Consider the following 9,748-nt stretch of genomic DNA (forward strand, 5'->3'; position numbering starts at 1 on the left):
AATCAAACCCGGGTCCTCGGGCATGGCAGGCAAGCACTCTTACCTGCTGAGCCACCGTGGCCCACCTCCTACTGTTCTTTCTTAAGCCATTCTTCTCACATCTTCTACCCTCCTTCATACTGAAATTTTCACTTTTCCTTAGAGGCCATTTGGATGTTTTACCCTTACAGAAACCCTTCTACCCACCTTGAAACCCTTCCATCCACCCTCTTACTCACCTGTACATTTTTTCTGGTCTCAAGTAAAGCAACTTGTTCATCTGATGTGTTTATAAAACATCTGTCCACATCACTCTAACAAAATTTCCAATATTTAGACTGCTTATCTCTTTCTTTCTCTGTTTCACTATCCAGTATTTTCCAAAATATGTTCCTGAGAATGGAAGTTCCAGAAAAAGCCCCTTTAAAAAGGGATTTCTTGTTTTAAAAATGTGTGAAATATTCATATTATATTCTCCAGTAGGAATTTTGCAATGTGTATGTTAAAGGCTCTGAAAAGTTATCCAGAAAAGCTTATATAGTTTGGTCTAAAGATGTAATGTTTGACTAACTTGTCTGGAATGTGGCTTTCTTTGTATTTAGACTGGTTGGGGTTTGTTGAGTTTCTTGAAACTTTGGGTTGAAGTTTTTACTGCATTTGAAAAAATTTCAACATCATTCTTTCAACTACTTTTCTGCTCTAGTCTTGCTCTATTTTCCTTCCAGGACTCCAATTATACAATTAAGCCATTTGGTATTATCTCATAGTCAATTAATGCTCTGCACATATTTAAGGTTTTCAATTTTCCCCCATCTCTGCTTCAGGTGGGATATTTTCTACTGAGCTATCTTTATTACACTTCTGCAATGTCCAATTTGCAACTAACCTCCTCTAGTGGACTTTTAAAAATAATGTTTTATTTTTTGGGTTCTAGAATTTCGGTTCTTTTGATAGTTTCCGTTTCTTACCTGAAATATCCAAATTATATCTATTTTTTCCTATAAATTGTTGAAAGTATTTATAAGAGTTGTTTCAAGTGTTTGTTAATTTGGGTCATCTCTTGATCCGCTTCTATTAATCATGTTTTGTTTTTATTATGGGTCCCATTTTCTTGCTTTTTCCCACATCTCATAATTTTTTATTCTATTTCAGATACTCCATAAAATACTGTAGAGTCTGGAGCATGCATTTAGTTTTGTTTATTCCCAGCGAGTGCAAATTTTTTCTTTTCTTTTGTGGTTAGGGTGAAGGATTGATAACTCATACTCTGTCTAGAGTTGACCTGAGCTGAGGCAATGCTGCAGTTTTATTTAGATTGGGTTTGCCTATGACCAGCCCAACTTCCAACCTCCTATGACTCCTCTGTCAACTTTAAAATTTGGCCCATATTTGAGCTGTGAGAGTGTTGGGCCCTAACACCAGATATTTTGGTTCACCTGTGGATTCATCTCTGGCAGGGACCTAGAATCCAATATCATAGGAATGTATAGGCTCACACAATTTCTCTCTTCTTTCTACCCTCTTTACCACTGTTACTTTAGCAAAATTCAGTAGGGGGGTAGGGGAACAATTTTGGGGGGGGGAGCAATTTTGTCTTTTTCTTCTGATTCCAACCTGTTCTTCCAGCTCACTCATAATTTATTTAATTATGGGGCTCTTTCTTTCCTCTACACTTATACCTATTACCACCCCTCCAACCCCCAGCACCAGTGTTGGACAACATGCACTTTGCTGTATCCCGTGATTCTTCTGAAGCTGTGATTACTTTTCTTCCTCTCTGTGTATTTCCCTTTGCATCCCTAGAGGACTTGGCCCCTAATGAGTGTTTAGCTGCTGACACTTTGCAGGGTATTGAGATCCTAACATGCTAATACCCAGGTTAAAAAGTTGCCAGACACTTTCACAGAACTTTACAGTTTAGAAGTAGCACAAGCCTCACTTTCACTAAACCAGAGCAAAACCAACTGTGATGGGAGGTGGCTGCATAGTCGTACTTCTGATTCATTCCTTAAACTCAGCATCCTAATAGCCTCAGCAAATCTACAAATGACTATGTGACGCGGACCTCTGATGATTTTTAACCAACGGTTGGAACAGATTGGCAAATGGAATGCTAGTTAAGAAGGCAATTTTCACTCTCTATCCCCATGTACCTCTGACATGACAGAAAAGACATAACAATTCATTAGACTTCTGGCAAGTATAAGTATCCCAATTTGCTTTTGAAAAATTTCTCTGCCTACAAAGTACACGGAATGGGACAGTGTGAACCAAGAGCAGGAAAGACCACAACCACGGGGTGCTGGAGCAGACTGTTAAAGCTTTCTGAGGTCCTTTAAAGCGACGTGTTAGGAACAGGGAGAATAAGCAGAATGGTGATCATTGAGAAAATGAAAAGTCCACCTGAAGAAGAGCTGGGACAGTCAGCACCGCCCCTCCTATACAGATCAGATGGCGCTGCCATTTCTCACCCACTAAGCCAAAGGGCAGCCCCCTACACAGAAGATGGTTTGTTCCCAAGGCTCGCGGATGGCTGGTGAGGCTGAAGAGCTAAGCCGAGCAGAGCCAGAGGGTACTTCTGACTCCCACGAGGAAATAAGAAAGAATAGAAAAAGAAGAAAAGCAGCTCTGTGCAAGAATGTAGTACGCTACAGCTGTCCACCCCAGAATAAAGCCTCGAAGGGAACAACCTACTTGACAATATAAATTTTAAAGATTCTGCAAGATGAAAGATGCTGAGAACAAAGGTGTGGATTTTCTCTTTCCCTTGTAGAGAGTAAAAATGACAGGTTCCATTCCTGAGTCAAGTGCGGGTCTTCATGAGGTTCCCTTGTAGAGACTGTGGCATCTGGTGTTCCATTCCCCTTGATTGTAACCGTCCGCTCATACGTCACCCTTGTGAGTGTGAGAGGATGAACTGGAGAAGGACAACAAGGTGAAAAGAGGGGTGGCAGTGAACCAGCCTATATTTGCTGCTCTTGATGTGACAGGAGGGGGTGAATTTCATGTGGGTCCAGTGGACCAGGCTCGTGCTGGCTTGCTGGGACTCCACTCTAGAAGGCTGCCGGCCATGAGGCCTGGATGGGGACTGACAGTGGAAGCTGGGGGGAGACTGAGGCATCAAAGGAGCTTAAGCTACCTTGGGGAACTCTAGGTGAGGAAGACCCCACTGGGCTTTCTGGAGAACTCATACATGGGTCACCATTGGATTGGAAAGGTATAGAAAAGAGAATATCGCTAGGGCACACTTGAAAGTATGGACTGTGCTATATCATGGCCATACCTCACCTGAGCTCAGATTGCTTAAAAAAAACAGTCACATTTAAGTTTCTATCTCCTATGATAAACTCTTTGATACCATGACCTGTGTCTGTTTTGTTTTCTACTCCATTCCTACTGTATCACACAGTGCCTGGCAACTAGTGCATGCTCAGTGTATTCAGTCCTATATGTTAAATAAATGAATGCATGCATAATCATGTACCACTTTTCCCAACATTCCCTCCCTGGTTTATTTCCACCCCACCCTAGCACTCATCACATCTGACACATTATATATTTACTTGTGTTTGGTCACTGCCTACCTTCCCCAAAGACTATGAGCTCAATGAAGGCAGGGCTTTATTTTGTTACCTTGTGTTCCAGGGCCTACACTGCTCTGCACCTAGTAAGTGCTCAGTAAACATTTCTGGAATGAACACTTGTGCTGTGTACCATCCTCAGAACATAGAAAATGAAAATAAGGGGAGGGCACAGCTAAAAAGAGACGGTTATGGCAGACCTGTGGTATATATTTGGGTAGTCAGATAAAATTGAGGCAATAGAGAATTTTATGCTAAATTTTTAAAAACAAATTGGGAAGCCACTCAAAAGGAGCTTTCTTTCAAAAATCCAGTAAGTTTTAACTTATATCTTTAAACAGGCAACTTCCCCTGAATCTTTTAAAAATTGTAACAGTTAAGTAACTTATTGTCAAGGATAAAGTAAGGAACAATTTCTGATTGATAGAATTACAATCTAAGAAGTTAGCTGAACACCAAATATTCTTTAAACCAGTCGGAAAGATGTTTGAATACTGGCAAAAATGAAATTTTCCAGAGTATCTACTGAATCTGCTTAAGCAGGATAGTGAATATTAGCTTTAGAGAGATTTTTTTTAAAAGTGGTTTTATATGCAAAATGAATGTTATCTGTAAACTAGGGAATTGTTCAACCTAATAAGATGGTTGTGATTTGTATTTGCTTAGAATATTTCTTGACTCTTAGTTCTCCCTCCATTTTGCTTTAGGAAGGGTCCCAAGGCCAAGTAACTAAGGCAAGGAATCATATCCTAGTTTGTGATTGTTGGGATGTTCCAATTTTAGTGAATATCAACAAGACTGTGGCTGGCCTTTATCATGGCCCCTGTCACTTATATAATATGGACGAGAAAGCTAATCTACAAATGCCCAACTACTGGAGAAGAAAGGGAGAAGCGTTAGGGCTTGTCTTATGGCCCTGAGCGTTATATAACAAATATCTTCCCCATTGAGCAATCAACAGTCTAGTGAGCTCATGATCTAGTTCTTTCTTTCCCTCTGTCATCATCTAATAAAATATAGCAGCCAATCTGAACATAGTGAGCCTCATACCTGCCAGTCAAAAGGTGGGATCAAGGCAGAAGCATGAGTCATGACACTGTATTTCTTTAAGTCGAAGAGGTGTCCAAGGGAAGTGGAAAAATTTCCTTGAGATTTTGTTTGCCATTCCTTGGATACTTAATGATAAACCTTAAGTCTAAGCTGGGACTTTAGGAACACCTATTTTAATAACCACACTTCCTAAAAACGTGCACTCTGACGTCAACAAGGTGTTGTTTCACCACGCAGGAAATTAACCAGAAAAAGAATCTGCAAGTGGCAATTTCTACAGTAATAGATTTTGATGAATATTTTTCAAAATGTTCTTCTGATGCTTGACATCGTAATGAATCATGCCAGATTACATCAATCATATTGTGTCACCTAAAAAACAACAACCCCCAAACCACAACGTGGCAGTTGAAGATGGATTTGTAATGGGCCATAGTTAGGAGGTACCCATTTTTAGATAGAAAAAGTACTGCAAATACTTATTGCCCAGTTACAAATTAAGAAAGGCTTTTATCCTTTCTTTCAAAGGTAGTTATAAGAGAACATTTTCATATTTAATTTTTTAAAATGAGATTTATACTAAGAGAAGGTGTCATCTAGACACAAATATTTTAACCATGCATTTTACAAATTCACAAACTCACGGATCGATTACGGCTGCTCTCAAAAGACAATGTTTCAATTCTCTCCAGCTTGAACCTATTCTAAGGTTGTCAATCAGTTGGGCGGGTATGAAGGTTCTCAAGTAGCAGCTAACCTGCCCCAAAGAATAATACCCTTGGATGAGAATGCACCTGAAGCTGGGGAAGATGAAATTATCTTGAAGGTTTCTATACTAACTTTCACATTTCTAGGGAAGATCTCTCTTAGTTTGCTTAAGTTCCCTTAAGCAACATTGCTGCAGGTTGCCCATGCTCTCAGCAGCAAGGAGTATTTCCTTCTAAATCTTCCCTTCACTGTTATTTAGCTCAACATCCTCTTGTTTTGCCCCTAGTAGAAACAGAATGGCATCTACAATGTTATGTTTTTTGAGATGCAAAATTACATCTTTATTTTTGTTTCTCTTAAATGATTATTTTCAAATTGTGTTAGCCCAAGAACTCTCCCTTAAAATAAAATTTTATTATGCAAGACAGATCAAACTTGCTCAGGTTGAAGACAAGGAGGTTTATCTTCAAATTCTTCTTCTGGAAAATGTGTACCACTGACCCTGTCAGTTCTCAAAGAACACCCAGAGTGTAGTATGGCAACCCCTGTTTAACCTACCGTAATTTATTTGGGCACAGTAGTTTCCTAATATTAACATTAGTGATTTTTTTTTTTTTTTTTTTTTTACTATTTTCTGTTTTTCTTCCCTGTATTTTCATATGTGGAATCTCAAATTGAAAAGTCTTTTAAAAAATTAATGCTGAGGGCGGGCCGCGGTGGCTCAGCGGGCAAAGTGCTTGCCTGCTATGCCGGAGGACCTCGGTTCGATTCCCGGCCCCACCCCATGTAGCAAGGACGGAGAAACAGAATACAATAAAACAAGAAAATGTTTAAAAATGTTTCCCTTTCCTCCTTCCTTCCTTCCTTCTATCCTTCCTTCCTTCTCTCTGTCTTTCCTTTAAAAAAAAAAAAAAAAAAAAAAAAAAAAAAAAAAATTAATGCTGAAGTTTAGAGGCAAGTAAATGTATGGCCATTGTTGAATAATTTGATTTTACATGGCTGGTCTATTCTTTATATTGTAACTATATTTCTTCCTACATTTAGGGACATGACTTCCTCTATATTTACTTGTTTCAAAAAGTTTTATGGTTAGGTGAAAGATTTTGGAAGTTTATTCAAATTTCTTTTCCTAATATGTTTAAGACTCTAAGCTGATATATTAATATATTCAAGTTTTAGATTTTATACATGGTTGCCACAATTCTAATTTATGAAGGAGGGAAAATCGGATAAAAGAAAAGCAATTTATGTATGTTAATTGGATACACAAAGAAAGAAGTCCGCACATATATTGAGGGAGTATTAAAGAGTAGTTGGGGTGAATGTGGAATCTGTAGACAGTAAGCCTGAAGGGCAAATCACCATACTAAATGCTAGTTGTTGAATTTTGGAAAACAATTTCACCTCTAAGCCTCAATTTTTCATCTGTAAAATGGGAATGTCAATTGTACCTAGTCACTAGAGTTATTGGGAAGAGAAAATGATATAGCACATAGAAGACTAATACAGAGGCCTCCGTCAGAGCAAACACTCATGTTGCAGCTAAATGGTCTATCCTGTTTGGGAAAACAAGGTTCTTTTGTAGTTGCTGTGTGACACTTTTTCAAGATTTGAGAATATAACTTAAAACATGTTTGTCACCCTTTTGTTTGTTTTAATTGTGGCGCACATACAAAACACAAGATTTCCTATGTTAACCATTTTTATGCCTATATCTCTGTGGAAGTAATTGCAGTGGAATTAATTACAATCTCATTGTGCTACCATCACCAGTATCCATTACCAAGACGCTTTACATGATTTTTAGCTTTTTATTTTTGGATGAAAACCACTCAAAAATCTTAATCTATTAAAGGATCAAAACACACCCCGAAAAACAAGTATTAGTATTCTCATTCATGACTTGTAAAAATAGAAGTAGAGTGACCATGTAGTTTGACTACAAGCCATGGTTAAGAAAATACCTGATTCTTCATACCACGCCCCTTAACCATTAGACAGTATTTACCCTGCAAAAGAGTTCTCCCTGATTGTTGGATCCCTTGCAGCTTTGACCTTTGGGCATTGGCTGGCAAAGTTTTGGATCTTCTTCAAATGACTGGGATAAATTCTGGCTTGAAATTGAAAGTTGGCACAACCAGAAACCCTTCATGGTGAATTGTGGCCTAGGGCCCTTGTAAAACTTCTCAAAGAACATCACAAACAATTTACCACCTGCTCTCACTTGCCTGCTTCATGAAAACTGGTGGTGTGTTGGGTGGCTGGGGGCGGGTGGGGGCTGATAATTTACGAAGAGCTGTTTCCACTACCCAAGTTTTGCAACGTGTGAAAGCAAGTCACATGGGAAGGAAACAGAACGTGGCCTGCTTTGATGACAGTTGGCCATCGCCAAGGAAACTGCTCCCTTGGTAACCGTGGTCAGTACATCTGTCTAGTTGCATTTCTAAGACTCCCAGAGTCACTACCATGGAAAATATATTTTAAAACACAAGCGCACAGAAAAAAAAAATCCAAATAAAACACAAATAAAAAATAATGGAGTTGATAGGGAATTCTTTGCTTTTATGGCAAAGTCGTGAGGCCAGAGTTACGGGTGTTTGGCAGAACATGTTGAGGGTGTTAACTCATAAAGAGGAACCAAAATTTCCCCAATTTAAGTCAACTTGTAAAACAAAACAATCTAAACCAGATAATCATTGGGTTTATTATTCATAACACACACGGATTTTAAGTCTTCACAAAAGTAATGGTAAAGGGTTTATTTCCAACACTGAGCACTCCCAATAGTTAAGTTAATGTTTGCATAACTTTATTCATCATAAAGAGGGAAGTGGGAAGAGGGAGGGAGACAAAGTTCAAGGCCAGCTTGGGGAGAGGGTAGAATTATAAGATTGACTGGAAATTAAGAAAAGCAACTCTGAAGTAACAATCTCAGATGGCAGAAAAACATGATTCTGTTTAGGGACACCAGATTTAGTCACAATTCTTCAGGTATATAATAATGCTATAAGTGAGTCATACCTACATTGAACTGCTATTGACTTTGAGAGGCTGGGCAGACAGAGAGGGAATGAAGGAAGGATGGAGAAAGAGAGTGTGAGAGAGTCAAATTTTCCAATTTAAAAAGTTTGAGTCAAGATGGAAACAAAGATTTTAATATAAATTACCTACAAGAATTTCATGGAAAGTTTGTTGTTTCTATGAAAATAATTTGTACATTACAACTAATGAAGAAGTTCTTCATTAAAATACTAATTTAAAGAGTTTATAGCAAGAAGGAAGGGTCTACATTCCAAGTGACTGTCCTTCATAATTAAGCATTTATATTAATTACCAAGGGTGAAGTAGATAAAAAGAATATATGTGATCTGTGGATTATTTTCAGATGCACTTTGAATAATAAATGGTACTTAATAAATTCTCGATGCCCTTTTTCCCACATCTTAGTGAAAAACACCTGACATTGCTACTGGCCAGGCAGTGGTTGTGACAGAGTAATCATCACCTGTATATGCTCATGAAAATTTGCTGCATGAACAAGTATCGGCATCTTGGAAGAAAATCTTGGAGATAATAGTGAAACACTCTTTTAAGGATGCTAATGTTCACAATAGCACAGAACATGACAGTGTATGGAAAAACACAAACATCAACAACTAAGTCAAAAACAAATTCAGAAGAGTTGAACTTTAAAGAAATTTTAGGAATATTTTAATCAATTTATTTTACGTATGTTGTACATTTTATGCTTACACAATTGTGAAATATGATTAAAACTCTGTTCCTAAGTCTAAAATTGCTCTTTTAGTAAGCATAGAATAGAAATTCTAGGTGATAAGGAGGGAGAGCTGTGGTGGCTCAGCAGGCAGAGTTGTCACCTGTGTGCTGGAGACCTGGGTTTGATTCTCAGTGCCTGCCCATGCAAAAAAAAAAGTTTTGGGCAATGGTGGCTCAGTGGCAGAATTCTTGCCTGCCATGCTGGAGATCCAGGTTTAATTCCTGGTTCCTGCCCATGTCAAAAAAAAAATGCAAAAAATTCTAGGTGATAAGAAAGCATTATATTAAAGAATACCATTGTTTATTCTTTCTTAGTGGTAAAAAAAATCATATTTATTATCATAGTACTCGTAGATTTGATAAAATGCAGGATGAAGTTTAGATGTTACCTGTCATTTTCTAAAAAGTGAGGAAAAAGAGTGAGAGAGACCAAGATGGAAATACTGACCAACAAGCATTCTTTCACTGTCCTGCCTTCCCCCATACCACAAATGGAAGAATGCAAAAACTAATAAAAGATATTCAATGAATTTCTGTCTAGTAAAGATAAAAGTAAAAGATGGTAAGCACTTCTCCATGGTGAAACATGTCATGATTAGACAGACGATTCAACTGACTTCATAGACGGCCTTGGTGTTTTATCTTAGTCTGCT

The sequence above is a fragment of the Tamandua tetradactyla genome, chromosome 15 (genome assembly GCF_023851605.1).
Source record: "Tamandua tetradactyla isolate mTamTet1 chromosome 15, mTamTet1.pri, whole genome shotgun sequence".
NCBI lineage: Eukaryota > Metazoa > Chordata > Mammalia > Pilosa > Myrmecophagidae > Tamandua > Tamandua tetradactyla.